We start from the raw sequence: 19,001 nt of genomic DNA, 5'->3' as shown, positions 1-19,001 counted from the left end.
GCTCAGTGTTTGAGGGCGGGGCTAGGGCGGAGCAGGTTGGGGGGTCCTGGAGTCCACCGGGCTCCGCCCTTGGCACTGCACTCTGTCAGCCCCTAGGCGCCGCCACAGAGGCTCAGAGTAGATGGGCAGATGGCTAGGTAGAACAAGGAGTGTGTTCTCCCAGGATCCAGCTGAAGAGGATCTCCTCTGAACCCTCCCTCATCGGAGGACAAGGAGGGCAAAACCAGGTGAGGATTCTTAGGCCTTCTATGAACCACTCACTAATGGCATGGCCTCTTGGAGCACTTCCAATCACAGCCTGCAGTCCTGGGCAAGGGGGTGGGGGCACTCCATCGAGGCCTACCTATTCAGACAACCCACCTCAAATGAGAGATGTTTCTACTGCTACCCGAAGAAGACAAACGGGCTACTGGTTCCTGAAGGAAAAGACCCTAGTCTTGTCCTGTTGGGGATACCCCTGAGGGCTGAGCACAGAAGGTACTCACATTTGCTCATCTGCTGCCTAGAAAACACTTTCTGCTTCAGCTTTGTTACTAGTTGTCAGCTTTCACAGAGCAGCTCTCCAGGAAGGCAGGGAAGAGAGTTACTGCCTTGGGGCAATTTGTTTGAGGAGCTGGAGCAGATAGAAAACAAACAGCTGACAGCTCTTACACTGAATACTTATTCAAACGTCTGAGGAACAAATGATAAATAGTGGACGATCTGGCGATACTAAGATCCATTTCAAGGAAGCAGAATCATGGCCTTGGTGCTGGCTAGTTTTATGTCAACTTGACCCAAACCAGCTCCACGCTTGGCACCTCACTCTGTCCTGCCCCTATCTGAAAGGAGGAAACCTCAGTTGGGAAAGTGCCTCACTAAGATCAGGCTGGAGTGCATTTCTTAATTAGTGATTGGTTGGTCCTGGGCTCTATAAGAAAGCAGGCTGAGCAAGCCATGCGGAGCAAGCCAGTAAATGTGGCAGACCGGCCGCCACTTTTACAAGCCAGGGTACTCTTGGGTAGGGAGAAGTGAGAAATATTAGACAGAAAGAGATGCCTAGACAACAAGAAGAAAGACAGGAACACAGGATAGCCTCGGGAGGGGGGGGGGGCTGGATCCTTATCCACCAGCCCAGAACTTTATTCCAAAGGGCTTTTTATCACAATGCCAAGGGGTGGAGCAAAAAACCTCCCCCTTGCTCAATACAGCCAAGTGTAGACCCTTCCAAACAGCTGGTACTCAGGCCCATGGTCCAATCATCCTCTTTATGTAGACCTGCTGGGCAAAGCCACCAGGAAACCTAGATAGGCTCTAACAAGTAAACAGCACTCCCCCATGGCCTCTGCAACACATCCTGCCTCTAGGTTCCAGCCCTGCTTGGGTTCCTGACTTCCTTCAGTGACAGACTACAATGTGGAAGTATAAGCCAAATAAACTCTTTCCTCCCCAATTTGCTTTTGGTCATGGTGTTTCATCACAGCAATAGAAATCCTAACCAGGACAGCCCTTAATCCCAACACTCAGGAGGCAGAGGTAGGAGGATCTCTGTGAGTTCAATGTCAGTCTGAACGATATAGCAAGTTCCATTCCAGTCAGGGATAAACAGTGAGACCCTGTCTAAAAAGAAAGAAAAAAAGAAAAAGAAACAAGGAATGCAGAATTATGACCACACTTGGTGGTGCAGTACTGTAATCTCAGCTACTCAGAGACTGAGGCAAATAAGAGCACAAGTTCAAGACCAGCCTAGGCAATTTACTGACATCCTGTCTCAAAATAAAAAGTGAGAAAAGAGTTGGGGATACTGAGGCAGAGTGCTTGCCTAGTCTGTGAGCTGCAATTACACAAAAGACAAAGGAAGAAAACAGACATTAACTTGATAATCTTTCTGCCTCAGTCTCCCCAAGTACAGTGACTACAGGCATGTGGACCATGTCTATCTAAAGCAGACCTTTCAGTCTACTTCACATGGTCAGATTCTTACTTGTTAAGTTAGGATACAAAGTAACACATACATATGTTTATATACACACCTATACATTTAACCTGCATTTGAGAGAAAAGTATGCAGGCATTCCTGTTCCTGATTCTGTTTTATTTTACTTAATTTTTGACTTGTTTTCTTTTATTATTTTGTTGTTGTTGTTTTGGAGACAGGGTCTCATGTATCCTTGGCTGGTAGTTAAGGATGCTATATAGTTAAGAATAACCCTGAACTTCTGGTCCTCCTGCCTCCTGGGTGCTGAGGATGCAGGTCTACAGCATCCTGTTTGATTTATGTGGTACAGGGATCAAAACCCAGGGTGCTGAGCATGCTAAACAGGCACTCTACCAACTGAGCCACTCAGCTCTTAGCAACTTCTGCCTCTTCTTTTTTTTTTTTTTTTTTTTGGTTTTTCGAGACAGGGTTTCTCTGTGTAGCTTTGCGCCTTTCCTGGAGCTCACTTGGTAGCCCAGGCTGGCCTCGAACTCACAGAGATCCGCCTGCCTCTGCCTCCCGAGTGCTGGGATTAAAGGCGTGCGCCACCAACGCCCGGCCCTTCTGCCTCTTCTTACCCCTTCCTTTTTTTCATTTATTTATTTATGTATGTAATGTGTGTGTGTGTGTGTGTGTGTGTGTGTGTGTGTGTGTAGTCATGCATGTTCATACCATAGCACACATATGAAGGTCAGAGAACTGCTTTCAGGAGTTGGTTCTCTCCTTTTCACCATGTAGGTTCTAAAGACTGAACTCAAGCCATCAGACTTTGGCAGCTGTATCTTTACCTGCTGAACCATTTGCTGTCCCAGTTCTTCTTGGTACCTTTTCTACACACACACACACACACACACACACACACACACACACAGTCAGAAGGTGTCTTCTCTCAGCCAGAAATGGTGACTTGTCTTAGTCACTGTTCTGTGGCTGTAAAGAGACACCAGGACCAAAGCAATTCGTAGGATATAAAGCATTTGACTAGGGGGCCTGATTACAGTTGCAGAGGGTTGGTCCATGATCATCATGGCAGGAAGCAGACAAGCGTGGCACTGGAGCAGTAGCTGAGAGCTTTACATCCTGCTCTGCCGGCTGCAGGAAGAGAAAGAAAGACACTGGCTTTGTATGGGCTTTCAATACCTCAAAGCCTGCCCCCAGCAACATGCCTCCTCCAACAAGACCACACCTCCTAATCCTTCCCAAACAGTCCCGCTAACTGGGGACCAAGCATTCAAATGTAGGAGCCAACAGGGGTCATTCTCATTCAAACTGCCATATGGCTCAAACTTTTAATTTCAGGAAGCCCAGGAAGGAAAATCACTGTGAGTTCAAGGTCAGCTGTGGCTACATAGCAAATTTTGGGCCTGTTTGAGCTATAGAGTGAGACTTTGTTATAAAAAAAAAAAATGTTTTTTTTTTCTCTGATTCCTAGCCACATGTGAAATCTCATACCTCAAGAATACAATACAGGTTGAGTGTGGCAGCATAAGCCTTTAATCCCAGCACTAGAGAGGAGGAGGCAAGAGAATCTCTGTGAGTCTGGGGTCTGTTTGATCTACATAGTGAATTCCAGGACAGCCAGGACTACACAGAGAGTGATCCTATCACACACACACACACACACACACACACACACACACACACACACACGATAGATAGATAAGATAGATAGATAGATAGATAGATAGATAGATAGATAGATAGATAGATAGATAGATAGATAGATAGATATAAAAAGAATACCATTATAGGGGTCTGGAACATGGCTCAGCAGTTAAGAGCACTTGTTGCTCTTGTAGAGGACCTGGGTTTAGTTCCCATACCAACACGGTGATTCACAACCATCTGTAGTCCAAATCTGGGGGATTTGATGCCTTCTTCTAACCTCTACAGGTATGTACACAAACATGGTGTACATACATACATACATGCAGGTAAATGCTTAGACACATAAAAGTAAAATAAATGTAAAAATACTGTTTAAAAAGACAGTGATTATAGACAAGATTTTGTATAATCTGATAGTTTCCATGGTTCTCCAGATTTCTCAAAGAAACACAGATAGATGGATCTAAATTGTAACATAACAAAGTCATCTTTCTGGTCCCAACACATAAAATGATTATTCGCGAAAAGAACCAACATACATGTTTCTGAATGTAAAGAAGAAAGGCAAGACAAGACAGACTGAATCAGAGCCCACAGCTACATGGGCGTCTGTGCTTCTTGCTCTATCAACACACCTGTCACAGGGTATAAACATGTGGGGCTTGAGAGAGGGATGGGAAGGGTAGCTTCTAGTCATCAAGAGATAGTCTTGGGGGTCCACTTTCTCCTTGCTGAGAGGAGCCCTAATTTCCCCCATCTTTAAAAAGGGGTTAATTCTGTTTCATGAAGTTGCTTTGTGATTAAGGATCAAAGATGTGTCAAGTTCCTGGCTGCAGAGTAAGCTCCGAATAAACCCAGGCAGAGGCTACAATAAAGTTAAAAGGTTTGGTTAAATTCTATAGCTCTGACCCACAGTAAGCCCAGTGTATTACCACCTCTGTTCCATGTTCATTGAACTTAGTATACTAGGTACCTCACACGTGCCAGACAGGCTGGGCACACAATGGAGAGATGGGTTTTGATGGAGCAGCCATGGCCCTTCGAGTCTAGGGATGGAGAGCAAACTAGCAGTCAGAATGCAGTGTAAGGCGGGCTCTGAGAGCAAAAGCATGGCCAGCTGTGTGGAAAGAGCCAGGTGCTCTGAGGAGAACATAAGTTGGGCCAATCCTTGAAGTAGACATTTTATAAGGAAAAAAATGAATGACACATACACACGCACACTGAGTGGGCAGAAGCAGTGTCTAGGATCAGCACTCACCGAGGGGTGTTTCTGTCTTATCTCCAGAGCTTGTTGGCTGCAAATGTGATTTGCTATCAAACTATTCATTAAAATAATCACATTGGATGGCTTAGCCTGAGGGCCCGAGGCTTTCATAGAAAAGAGTTTCACTAGGCCAGTGGTTCTCTGTGGTATACTTAACAATGTCTAGAGATACCTACCCCACCACCACCCTTCCCCAGACTGGCTTCAAACTCCCTATATAATAGCTAAGGATGACCTTGAACTTCTGGTACTCCTGCCTCCGCTTCTCAGATGCTGGGGTACAGGCCTGCACCACCATATCCAGTGTGGTAAGTAAGAATTGAACCCAGGCCTACTTCATGCATCCTAGCCAAGGTCTCTGCCAGCTGTGCTGTATCTGTATCTATATATGCTTTTGATGGTGATGATCGAGGAGAAGGAGGGGCCTGTTTCTGCCGTCTAGTGAGTAGAGGGTCCCAAGCATCCAGAACTGCACAGGGCAACCCACCACAACCGAGAACTAGCCATCTAGGGAGTACTGTCTGGAAATCCTGATCACATTCAAGCCAGGCATGGTGGTACATGCCTATAATTTCATCAGTTGGGAGGTGGAGGCAGGAAGATCAGGAGTCCAAGGCCGATCTCAGCTACACAGGGAGTTCAAGGCCATCCTGGGCTACATGAGACCCTGCACACACAACCCCCCCCCAAAAAAAAAACAGAAGAAGAGGAGGAGTATGTAGAAGGAGAAGAAAGAGAAGAAGAGTCTAATAAAGCAATACTGCCCAGCATGTTTCCTTAGGTCTTATGGGAGCTTGCTAGCCTGCTCTCTAACACTGGACTTTCTTCTTAGCACCGACCTGTCACTCATCAGATCTGCTAGGTTCATACCCAGCTAAAAGCTTCTTTGTCTTCCATTCATAGTGTTCCTGGCCTCGGGGTTTTATCCTTAACATCCCCCTTTTTAAAAACTTTCTTTTTATTTATTCTTTGGTTTTTCACATCATGCATCTCAATCCCATTCATTTCCCCATCCCTTTGTCTCTACTCTCTGCCCTTACAACCTCCTCCCACCAATAAAATAAAATAAAATTTGAGAGAGAGAAAAAAAAAAAGAAAAATCAGTCTCATCATGGAAGCTGTAATGTGACACAGTGAGTCACGCAGTAAACCCTTTTGTACACATATCTTTCCTTGCAAGTGTTCTTTGCAAAGAGTCATTGGTCTGGTTTGAGGCCTCTGGTTTCTGCCACACTATATAGATGCTGGGCCCTCACTAGGACTCTTCTTGGATACCCTGTTTTTGCCCTGTGTTGTGGAGATCCTACAGCTTTGGGTCTGCATGACCGGACCCTTCACGAGGTCCAGCAGATCACAGATGGGGTGGTTATTGGGGTGGGCCACCTCGTAACCCTGGTTCTGGGCCTGGGTAGTTGCAGGGTTGGTCAGCCCGCCATCATTTCCTTGTCCTCACCACCAGGGTGAGCTCTCCAGCATTGCTCTGGCTAGTTCACCCCTTGCAGCTATGAGCAAGGGATGGGGACAATTCTCCTGCTTTCACACCCTCAGGGCTGGCTCTCCCACACCTGCACTTTCAGGGCCAGCTCTACTGTGTTGCCCAGGCAAGGTGCAGGGGCCACTCACCGGAGTGCTGCAGCTGGTGATGGGCAGGGACAGATCTCTCGCTCTTAGGACCCCAGGGCCAGCTCTCCCACCTGCCACAGGTGGTGAGAGGCTGGGGGGGGGGGAGACATCTCTCCCCTGCCCATACTACCATATGGCAGATGGGAGCAGGGCCAGATCTCCCACAATCACATTCTTGGGGATAGTTCACCCACACCCCTGTTGTTAGGGTCAACTGTACTGTGCTGCCCAGGCAAGGTGCTGGTCCCACTTTCCTGAGTACTGCAGCCAGTAAGGGGGAGGGTCAGCTCCCTTGTCCACCACAAGTCGGGGCAAGTGGTGGGGGGAGGGCATCTCTCCCTGGCCCTCACCACCACATGGCAGACGAGGAGGGTAACAGTCCCTTTTAACTCTTAACATTCATTCCAGCTGTAATGTAAATAAGGACCTGGTAGTTTTTGCCATGGATCCCTGTCCCTTGCCACCTGTTACGAGATGGCTCTTGTACCAATAGGATCCAAAGCTAAAGATTATCCACTCATACACAGTAAATTTGAAACTACCTCCCTCCCTCCGCCTTGAAGCGGGTGGTGGTGGTGCAGATGCACACCTTTAATCCCAGCAGAAGCAGAGGCAGGTGGATATCCAAGTTTGAAGCCAGTCCGGTCCACAGAGTGAGTTCCAAGACAGCCAAGGCTACATAGAGACCTTGTCTTCAAAAAACAGAAATGGAACAAAACAAACAAAAAGATTCATATGCCTATCGGGTAAAGCCAGCTATGCACTGCAAAGAAGCTGAGAGAAGAGAGGCCAGCACCACCAGCTAGAGTCACCAGGGACGGGTCTTCAGAGAGGAAGGTCTAGACTGAGTCTTAAAGGGGAGCTGCGGTTTGGTTAAGGGTAGCAACTTGGATTGGATGATCCAAAGAAGACACATGAGTGAAGCGCTGAGGAGACGTGAGGAAGCAGGGGCTGGGAGCTGGCCCTAGTGTGTGAGAATTATCTCCAGTCTACAGTCTACAGATTGGGGTCAGGCAGGTCACACCTCTGTAACAGGGGAGAAAACCAAAGTGCTAAAAACTTGAGAGACGATCCTGTGGTCATTTCTGAGCTGAGACTAGAAGCCAGTCCACCTATTGCCCAGATCTCAGCCCCACCCCAGGATAACCAGTGCCATGTGTCTCTGTCACCAGGCACCAAAGGGAACCTTCAGGGCCATCACCCAATCCAAAGCTTTCTTCTGTTTCAGATCCAGCTGTCCTACTTGGGAACATCTGTCCTCTTATTTGAAGGGACACTTGTATTAATCCAACTAGTTCTCAAGCAAAAAGTGGGGAGACTGGAGAAGATGGAGCCACACTCCAGAGTCCGGACATGCAATAGGCGTGAAGCATCAGACAGAGAGAACCTGCCAGAGCAACAGCAACAGCATAGAGCAGCTCTGGCATGCTGCGGCAAGGCCATGGGAAGGAAGAAGCCAGAAAGTGTAGAGGAGCGTGTGCCGTATCACCAGAGCGGGCAGCTGGGAGAAGACCCTCCCCCGGCAGAGTGAGTGAAGCCTGGGAGCTCTCTGATCCACACACAGTGATGCTCCTGGAGAAGGCTAGCACAAATCTGAGAAACAGGGGACAGCCAAGATCCCCATCCAACTGTTCCACAACTGCGGGTCTATTGGACTGATGGGGCTGATCTGCTTCACCCTCTAGGGATCCCGAGGGGAGGCATCTTGGAGTGCTGCCAGAAGAGAGTAGACAGCCAGAAAGAGCGCCAGGCACAGTGCTCAACTCCTGTAATCCGGATGCTTGGAAGGTGAAGACAGGATGATGGCCTGGAGTTGAATGCTAGCCTGGGCTGCGTAATGAATCCCAGGAGAGCCTCGGTTCCAAAATGAGAACCTGTCAAACAAAACAAAACAAAAGCAAGAAAGAGTCACTGGAGGTCTTTTAGAACAGAGTAGATGATGGTAGGAGTAGGAATGAGTGAAGGAAAAAAGAAAGAAAGAAAAACAAGTGGATTGCCACAGACTACCTCTCCCCAAGTGCCCCAAGGCCAAGGAGCTGTCTGCTTGCACCAGACACTGAGAAGGTGGGCAAGGTCAGACGAGAGAGGGCTGGGGGCAGGGGTCAGAGGTCCACACGAGGTACGCAAAGCCCCAGACTTGGGTCTCCCTCCTATCCGGCCTTCTGTTCATGTCTGAGTGATGAGAAGCGACAGGACCCAGGCACACTGCAGCCCCAGGACCTCTCTCCTCCGACTCCATGTTCCTGCCCTGACACGCTGAGCTTGGATAGCCTATAAGCCAGCTGTACATGATTTCATCTCAGTGAGGCCTGTTCCGTGGCCGGGGCCACTGGTGCAGAATAAACCTAGACTGAGACCATGACAGCTGCTTCACCATGGCTACACCATCCTCTGCATGGGGTCCCCACTGAGATGTCCTTCCCCTCTCCCCAAGAAGCACCAGGAGTCTTTTTTTTTTTTTTTAAAGGACAGTCAGCCCACATTCTCTTGCTCTTATTTCCAACCATTCCCAATCTGGCCTCGTAAGAAAAGTAAACAATGTGCAGATTACTCGTCTCTCTTGCCTGGGAGGCCCTGACATTAACAGAGCTTTAAAAAACACACTATTCTGTCCTTCATCCCACTCCTGCGTCTTACTCGGAGCTCAGGAGCCGAGGAACGCAGAGAGCTGCTGCTGTCCTGTGGGACTGAGCTCCGGAGCAGGCCCTCCTCTCCGGTCACAGCAGGGCCTGCCCTGGGGACATGCTCCTGTAAGGACTTAGCAGTTCAAAGGGCGTCTGAAGGCAGGAAGGGGAGGCCTTCCAATTCAGGTGCCAACATGTAATTGGAGCCAGAGCAAGGCCCACCAGGACAGACCTGTAACCTCAGCTACCTGTGGGGCTGAAGTAGAAGAATCGTGAGTTCAATGCCTGCCTGGACTACTGAGAAGGCTCAAGGATAGAATGGGTAACGTGGTGAGATCTTGCCTCAAAAGGAAGAAAGGGAGAAAGAAAGAAATCAGAAAGGAAAAGAAAAGGCCGGAGATACAATTCGCCCCCAGGTTCATACAGAGCCGTCTCCTTCCATGCTTCTTGTCTAAGTGTGGGCCTTCCTTCCTGCTGTCAGGTTACAGGGTACAAGCACCTGCTGGGGCCCGGGGTTATCTCCTGGGGGGAAGGCCTAGAAGAAGGTCTGGATGTTGGGGAGGAGGGAGGGGAAAATCGGTTTCAGTCACCAGAGAGAGAGATCTCGTCTTGGGCTGACTTACTTATCCAAACCTCCTTCAAGCCCTGTGGGCTTTGCCTCATCCTTGCCTAATCAGCCCATAAAGGTACCTCTAGACTTCTGGAAGTTTCACCTCCCCATCCAGCTAGTGTTACCCCCTCCTGCTCCACTGACTCAGTCCCCCAAGGTGTCAACATGTTTCTAGTCCTCACTGCGCACTCAGACCCCAGTTCCGTCATCACGGGGATGAGAGCCTGGGGTCTCCTGCCTTGAGGTATGGTGTCTTAGCTGATCCCAGGGACCTACATCAGCCCTTGCCTGGTTACCGACAGCCTGGAGCTATATCCACAGTATTACTTTCCCTTAGGAGCACTGAACTCAGCCCAGAGGCCCCCAGGGAAGGCTGTGGCAGCAAATACCAGGAAGGTCAATGGTGGCTTGGAGAGGTGACGCTGTCACCCTCTCATGCATGTAATCCCAGCATTCAGGAAGCGGAGGCAGGAGGATTGCTATGAGCTGCAGGCTACAAAATTAGTTGTAGGTTAGCCTGGGATACATATTGAGACCCTGTCTTAAATAAAAAATAAAATAAAAGTGAGGTGAGGTTGACAGTCTAGGCCAGGAACCCTTGATAAAAAAAAAATCCCCTCCTTGCTTTACAAACAAGTCTAAAACTCTGTGGGGGGAGAGGTGGAAAAAGGGAGCAGAGGATTGGGGAGTGTCCTTCTCCCTGCTACACTGAGCAAAGGGACAGTATGGAAACTCCAATGCTGTCATGTCTGTGTTCCAACCAAAGAAATCAAGAACTTACCCAAGACCCGCAGCAGATTCAGGAAGTGGTTTGGACAGAATCCCTCACCCCTCACCTGCAGCAGAGGAGGTCTCTGTGGGCCCCAGCATATCCGGAGTCAGCTGTGGGAGCAGATTGTGACAAGCCCACTGAGAACCTGGCGGCTCTGCCACAGTCCCCCTGAGGACTGGCATGGGAGTAAGGCCTGCCACACATGTCCTGGCCTGGAGGACAGGGCTTGCAAGAAGATGGGGGGCCCCTGTAGCAACCGGATGCAGAAGGTCATCTGTACAAATGTGTTGGCTCCCTTTCTCCCCCCACCTCCCCAAAACCGTGGGCTTGGCTGTCTGGTGGTTTGTGTCCGTTATCTGAAGTTTGGCTTTCACTCTGATAGAATATATTAAATGCTGGATGGGGTAACCAACAAAGGAAGCATGTTTTTGAAACATCAAGAATCGTGCAGGCAAGAGTCTAGGGTTTCCATAAAGCAAGGAGAGCGGTTGAGGCTGCCAACAGAGCAGGAAGTACCTGAGAGTTTCATCTAACTCGCAGCTCTCATTTTCAGGGTGAGATGTGAGATTCAGTGATATAGAAGGATATCCTGGGGCATGCAGAGCAATGAGGCCAGAGCAGGAATCCAGGGAGGTGCCTAACTATTCACCCAGAATCCAAAACAGATATAGTATATAGTGCCTTTTCATATAAATCCATTCCACAGGGCAGCTATAACAGAGAAGGCATATTAATTTTATAGATGAAGAAACTGTCTGAGAAAGGATTTTAAAAAACAACAACCTAGGTCTCATTTCATATGCCAGGATGCAAGGCAATTCTCTTGCCTTAGCCTCCTGGCTGTTGGGGTTCCAGGTCTGAGCCACTGCACCCAGTCAGGAGAAGGTTTTCTTTGTTGTCGTCTGCTGGTTTACTTTTTTTTTCCCTTTATTTTATTATTATTATTTTTTTTTTTATTTTACAACACCATTCAGTGCCACATAATAGCCACAGATTCCCCTGCTCTCCCCCTCCCGCCACCTCCCCCTCCCCCCAGCCCACCCCCCATTCCCACCTCCTCCAGATCAAGGTCTCCCCCGAGGACCGGATCGACCTGATAGACTCAGTCCAGGCAGGTCCAGTCCCCCCCTCCCAGACCAAGCCAAGCATCCCTGCATAAGTCCCAGGATTCAAACAGCCAACTCATGCAACGAGCTGGTTTACTTTTTGAGACAGCCTCTCTACCTAGCCCTGGCTGTTCTGGAACTCATGTAAACCAGGCTGACCTTGAACTCAGAGATCTGCCATCTTTGCCTGCTCAGTGCTGGGATTAATGGCATGTGCCACCAGACCTGGCTCAGGTGGGTTTTTTTTGTTTGTTTGTTTGTGTTTGTTTTTGTTTTTTATGTATTTGCACCTACTCATCCTTGTTGAGTATTGATCCAGTGTATGGATTACCACAGGTCATTTACTCCTTCATCATGAGAAGGACATGTGGGGTCTTCCAGTTTTGAGGCAGTTATGAATAAAGCCACTGTATTCACTCATGTACAGATTTTTGTGTGAATAAAGTTATCATTTCTCTTGGTTAGATCAGGGAGGGATTGACAAGGGACATGGTAAACATATGTTTAATCTTATAGAAAACCGCTAAGCCATTTCCCAGTGTTTTCTAGAAGTGTGCCTTGCTTCTGAGTCTCAGGCTCCAGCAGCCCTACCTCTTTCCCAATAGTCCATATTGTCAGGTGCTCATTTGGTTTTTGCCATTCAGATAGAGACTGTGAAGAGGGTTTTAAAATTAGCTGAGCATGGTGGTTCACACTTGTATCCCAAAACTTGGGGACTGAGGCAGGAGTCTGGGCTATGAGATCAGACTGTCTCAAAACATAAATAAAAACTTTTTGCTTAAAACCATACCTATCATGACAGAGTTGATGTTTAATTGTAGCTTATCTGTCTCAAAAAAAACCCAAAAAAACAAAAAACCCATCCTCCTTCTACCACACAGTGCTTCCCCCACCTCCTTGGTTTTCCGAGACAGGGTTTCTCTGCGTGGTTTTGGAGCCTTTCCTGAATCTCACTCGGTAGCCCAGGCTGGCCTCGCACTCACAGAGATCCACCTGGCTCTGCCTCCCAAGTGCTGGGATTAAAGGCATGAGCCACCACCACCCAGTGTCACACAGTGCTTCTTAAACAACCCCATTACCTCACCTTCCCTCAGCACAGGGCAGGGAGCTGGTAAATACCTCTTGATGTATGCCTTGGGTTGTGTTGCTCTCAGTGACTTTCAGCAGCACGGGTTTGTTCTTCACTTATTCGGCACGCCCATCATACACTGAGGATGTATGACATTCTGAAGCTCTTAACTTCCATTTTTATCCCACTAGACCAAGGACCGAAGAGTGCGATCTCGTCACAGTCCAGAAGGCAGGAAGGAGGGGAAACATGGTAAATGGTTTCAATTGGTTGTGTGTTTTGTTTTGACATGTAGTTCTCACTGGCTTGACATTCATTCCTGTAGCCCAGGCTGGCCGGTAACATAAAGCGATCCTCCTGGCCCCGCCTCCTCAGTGCTGGTTTTACAGATGTTTACCACCACACCCAGCTTGATGAAGAGTTTTAATGTCTTCCGTGCCCATAGCTGATTATTTAAAGAGATAGGCAATGCTAAAGGAAAAGGAATCCAAATAAAGAATAGTTGTGGTGGTTTGAAGGAAAATGGCCCCCAAAGGGAGTGGGACTTAGGGGAGGTGTGGCCTTGTTAGAGGAAGTGTGTCACTAAGGGGGTGGGCTTTGAGGTCTCCTATGCTCAAGCTATACCCAGTGAGACAGACCATTTCCTGTTGCCTGTGCAAGATATAGAACTCTCAGCTACAGCTACAGCACAAAGTCTGCCTGCATGCCACCATGTCCCATCATGATGATAATGAAACTGTAAGCCACCTCAATTAAATGTTTCTCTTTATAAGAGTTGTTGCTAGTGAAGGATCTGTTTGATAAGAACTTTAAGTCTCTAAAGAAAGCAATTGAAGATATAAAAAAAATGGAAGGATCTCTCATGCTCATGGATAGGTAGGATTAACATAGTAAAAATGACAATCTTACAGATTGTTTTTGGTAAGATTGTCATTTCCCATCAAAATCCCAACACAATTCTACAAACTTGGAAAGAACAATACTCAACTTCATATGGAAAAATAAAAGACCCAGGATAGCTAAAAGAATCCTATATAATAAAGCAACCTCTGGAGGCATCACCATCCCTGACCTCAAGCTCTAATAAATAAATAATAAATAATAAAAAATAATAAAAACAGCTTGGTACTGGTATAAAAATCAACATACAGACCAATGGAATCAAACTGAAGATCCTGACATTAATCCACACACATATGAACACCTGATTTTTGACAAAGAAGTCAAAACTATACAAAGGAAAAAAGGAAATATCTTCAACAAATGGTACTGGCATAACTGGATGTCAATATGTAAAATATTACAAATATATCTATATCTGTCACCATGTACAAAACTCAAGTCTAAGTGGATCAAAGACCTCAACATAAATCCAGTTACACTGAACTTGATAGAAGAGAAAGTAGGAAGTACTCTTGAACACATTGGCACTGGAGACCACTTCCTAAATATAACACCAGTAGCACAGACACTTGAGAACAACAATTAATAAATGAGACCTCTTGAAACTGAGAAGCTTTTGTAGAGTAAAAGACACGATCAATAAGACAAAAAGACAGTCTACAGAATGGTAAAAGACCTTCACCAACCCCACATCTGACAGAGGACTGATCTCCAAAGTATATAAAGAACTCAAGAAACTAGACTCAAAATACTGAACAATCCAATTAAAAAGTGGGCTAAAGAGCTAAACAGAGAATTCTCAAAAGAAAAATCTCAAATGGCTGAAAGACATTTAAAGAAATACTCAACATCCTTAGTCATCAGAGAAATACAAATCAAAACGACTCTGAGATACCACCGTACACCTGTCAGAATGGCCATGATCAAAAACACTAATGACAGTCTATGTTGGAGAGGATGTGGAGCAAAGGGAACACTCCTCCACTGTTGGTGGAAGTGCAAACTTGTACAACCACTGTGGAAATCAGTATGGCGGTTTCTCAGAAAATTGGGAATCGATCTACCTCAGGACCCAGCCATACCACTCTTGGGCATATACCCAAGGAATGCTCAATTATACCACAAAGATACATGCTCAACTATGTTCATAGCAGCACTATTCATAATAGCCAGAACCCAGAAACAACCTAGATGCCCATCAACTGAAGAATGGATTGAGAAAATGTGGTACATATACACAATGGAGTACTACTCAGCAGAGAAAACAATGACAGCATAAAATTTGCAGGCAAATGGATGGAACTAGAAAATATCATCCTGAGTGAGGTAACCCAGACTCAGAAGGACAAACATGGTATGTACCCATTCATAAGTGGATACTAGATATAAAGCAAAGAACAATCAGACTGCAACCCACAGAACCAGGGAGGCTACCTAGCAGAGGGGACCCTAGGATGACTGAGGCTTATAATGAGTTTTGGTTTTACTCAATCACTGGGCAAGCCTCAGTGAAACATTTCACCATTAGGATAAGAATCTGTACTGTATCAAGCTGATAATGGAAGAAATAAATAAGTAAATTTAAAAAAAAAAAGTTGTTGCTGTGGTTATGGTGTCTCATCACAGCAATAGAAACCCTAACTAAGTAGTATTTGTGGTGGTTTGAATAAGCATGGTTCCCATAGGCTCATATATTTGAATGCTTAGTCACCAGGGAGCAACACTGTTTGAGAAAGATTAAAAGAATAAGGAGATATGGTCTTGTTGGAGGAAGTGTGTTGCTGGAGGTGGCCTTTGAGATTTCAAAAAGCCCACACCAGGCCCAGTATTTCTTCACTCTGTGCCTGTGAATCAGAATGCAAAGCTCTCAGCAACCACGCCAGCACAATGTCGGCCTGCATGCCACCATGCTTCCCACCATGAAGATAATGGACTAAGCCTCTGAAACTATAAGCAAGCCCTCAATTAAATCCTTTCCTTTATAATCCGCCTTGGTCATGGTGTCTCTTCCAGACAATAGAACAGTGACTAAGACATTATTATTCAAAACATTAGTGTTGTTCAAGATTTTTCCATTCCCTCTGTCCAGTTGCCTTAGAAAGCCTTGGGTGGGTGCAGAATCCCAACAGCTACCCTGCAGCTGCCCCTTTCCCTAAATTCAGGAAGAGCCGTGTGGTTTGTAAATAGAGTTCCCATTAATTCAGCATGCAAGAAGCTATACGGTAGATCATGTGGGAGGCCACAGAACACTGTAGTAAAAGGTACCTACAGTCTTTCCAGAGCCCCTGAACTGGATCTTAGGAGTCTCTCAGTCAGCAGCTGGGTAGTGAATGGAATCTCCTGAACTTGCCAGATGGAAGGCCTGGCCAATGCCCTCAGTTCTCCCCTTAGCAGCTGTGTGACCATGGACAGGCATTCTGAGGCGTTTCTTCTGGGAAATGAAGGTGACAGAGACCTTTGTTAACATGCTACAGGGAACAGCAAACTGTAAAGAAAACCCTGGGGCACGAGGTTGCCCAGCAGGTGAAATGCTTTCTGAGCAAGGCTGACGACCTGAGTTTGAACCCCAGAACCCACATAAAGGAGAGAACCTACGCCACACAGTTGTCCTCTGACCTCCACACATGCGACATGACACACATCTACACCCACGCTCATAAAAATAGTAAATAATAGATTCTAGAAAATAAAACAAAAGCATGGATGTTTTAACTTTCAGAAAAAAACAGTCTGACATTGTAGTAAATACCTATCCTGGCAGCACTTGGGAGACAGAGGCAGACAGAAGATCAGAAGTTCAAGACCCACACTGTCAAGATGGCTTCATTGGTGAAGGTGCTTGCTGCCAAGCCCTGGGATCTGAGTTCCATCTCTAGGTCCCACGTGGTGAAGGACTCCAGTCCTACAAATTGGACTCTGACCTTCACACATGTGCTCCCCGGCCCATGCAAATGAAATTGAAAAATAAATTTAAATTCTAAAGGGCCCTAGGCCATCCAACAACTGAGCCACTTTCTAGGACTCAGCTGCCTCCCACTGCTTCCTCAGACTCAGTGTTGGCCCCCCCCACCCCGCCCTGCCCCATCCCCTGCTCCTCCAGGAGCCCTCTCCACGGCTATTTCCACTAAGGAAAGAGAATTGTCTGTATGTCCACGGTTCAGAACCTCCACCTTTTTGACTCCTTCACTAACACGAGTGAGGTGATGACTGATGGTTCCTGCCGGCGCCAAGGGTCATATCCATGTAAGAATTCAACAAAGAAATGACAGGGAGACCCTCACTACTGTCCAGTGGGTCACCGATGGTTACAACAAAAAGAAACCGGTGGCGTCATTGAAGAGGAAATTTGCCTGCAATGGTACTGTAATTGAGCATCCAGAACAAGAAGAAGTAATTCAGCTACAGGACGAGCAATCCAGAACATGCCAGTTCCTCCCAGAGACAGGGCTGGCTGCAACCATCAGCTGAAGGTACACGGAGTTTTAAATGCGTGTAGCTCTCTGAAGTGTCAGCCAGCATTTTCTCGAAATTAGTAGAATTCCTCTTCTGTGCCTTGTCACAAATTTTTAAAACCTCGCTGCTTACATAACGTAACCATTCGGGATCCACTTTTAACTCAGATTAGTATAACCCAATGCAATAAAGTGAAAAGAGGCATGGCTCAGTAGTTAAGAGTGATACCAGGCAGGTGAGATACTCAGCAGGTGAAGGTACTTGCCACCATGCCTGATGACCAAAGTTCCACCCCCAGGACCTACATAGTGAAAGGAGAAAACTTTCTTCTACAAGTGTCCCCCACCTGTGCCCTGAGGCATGCACATGGGAGCTCACATACGTGTGTGTGTGTGTGTGTGTGTGTGTGTGTGTGTGTGTGTGTGTTTAAGAGCACTTGATGCTCCTCTAGAAGACCTGGATTTGGTTCCCAGCACCCCAGTGACGGCTCATAGCTGTCTGTAAATCCAGTTCCAGGGGATCTGGATCCAGTGCCACCTTCTTACCTCAGAGGGCACCAGACGTGCATGTAACAGTGGCAAACACTCACACACATAAAATAAAATAAATAAAAAGTGTTTGGTTTTTAAATAGAATTAATATTGAAAAAAAATTCAAAGCCAGTCTGGGGCACATAGGAGAATCTGCCTCAAAGAGGGAGAGAAGGAAGAAAAGGATGGAGAGGAGAAGAAAGAAAAGGAGGAGGAAGAAAAAAAGGAGGAAGGAGGAGGGGAAGGGAGGGCAGGAAACAAATTGGCTTAGGGTAGCCATATGCTAACCCATGGCTGGGGTTGAGACTAGGCTGCCCCCTTCTGGGACTTCTCAGTACTGCAGTAACTCCTTATGTAAATGGGTCTTGGTGGTTAATTTTCCACCAGGGTCGGGGGGAGCCTCTGGGTGAATCCCGGCCTCTCCCTCCGCACAGCTGTGGGTGAGCCGGCTTCTCTGTGGTGTACAGAGCACCACAGGACAGTGGTCCTCAAGAGTCCTGGGCATTTGGAAACCTGAGTTTCCCTTTGTGCGGCTAGACCACATGGTCTATGCGATCCTATCGATGCCTCACACTAGTGCAGTTCAAAGAACAGTTTCAAGGCATCCGTGGGAGGCAGGAAAGAGGCTTCGAGGGTGGGAGGAAGTAGAATACATGTGACAAGATAATGGGAGGGGGCGGAACACTGGGGTGGGAAGATTTAAGTGGGGAGGGGAGCAAGGAGATGGGCGAAGGAGGGTCAGCCACAACTGAGGCTATTAAGAAGCTCTAAGGAAGCGATACTTTGGACAGTAATTAAAAATAAAGTGTTTTTAAAAGAGAGTTTGAACAGAGGTACCCTGGGGTGAAACTGCTCCTGGAACCATAAGTTACTAAATGAAAATCCCAGCACCAGAGGTGGGCCACCTCCCTGTGAATCGTCGGTCAGGGAGCCTCCTGAGGTCCTCAAAGCACTACAGGCTGTCTCCGATGCGCTCAGCTTCCTGCCAGAACTAGGCGGTGAGACCTTATTACTGAAGACACCATAAGCTCTAATCACGGGACACAGAGAAATTTAGGCGGAGCTGAACTGGAAGCTTCTTCCTGGTGGCTAGCCTTCATAATGCTTTAAGGCGTCACACAGGCTGCTGAGGGAGAAGTGCCACCCACAGGCTTGTTCAGCCGTGGCCTTGGCAGGCTGAGCCCACCGCTGCCGTAGCGGCAGGTCTGTTATGGCGTTAACCAACTGCTTTCTGACTGACCTTGAGGTCTGCTCCCAAGAAAAGATGTCTGCTATTGTAAATCTGGTCAAGTTTGGAGCTAGGGAGGTCATAGGAGGCCCCAGCAGAGAAACTACAGCTGTTGTTTTGCTAAACAAACATGATGAATCTTTCAAATTGTCTTTTTATTAACTTTTTGTTCTTGTTGTCTAAGACAGGGTTTCTCTATATGACAGTCCTGGCTGTCCTGGAGCTCACTTTGTAGACCAAGCTGGCCTCGAACT

At 47.1% G+C, this 19,001-nt stretch overlaps 1 pseudogene; it reads left to right on the top strand.

Moving 5' to 3' along the window:
• The first annotated feature begins 16,746 nt into the window (after nucleotides 1–16,746).
• On the top strand, nucleotides 16,747–17,004 carry LOC121828279 (eukaryotic translation initiation factor 1 pseudogene; annotated as a pseudogene).
• Nucleotides 17,005–19,001: the final 1,997 nt, after the last annotated feature.

Source organism: Peromyscus maniculatus, chromosome 3 (assembly GCF_049852395.1).
Source record: "Peromyscus maniculatus bairdii isolate BWxNUB_F1_BW_parent chromosome 3, HU_Pman_BW_mat_3.1, whole genome shotgun sequence".
In the NCBI taxonomy this organism is placed as follows: domain Eukaryota; kingdom Metazoa; phylum Chordata; class Mammalia; order Rodentia; family Cricetidae; genus Peromyscus; species Peromyscus maniculatus.
Note: the sequence above shows the minus strand (reverse complement) of the source record. Positions and strands in the feature narration are given on the sequence as shown.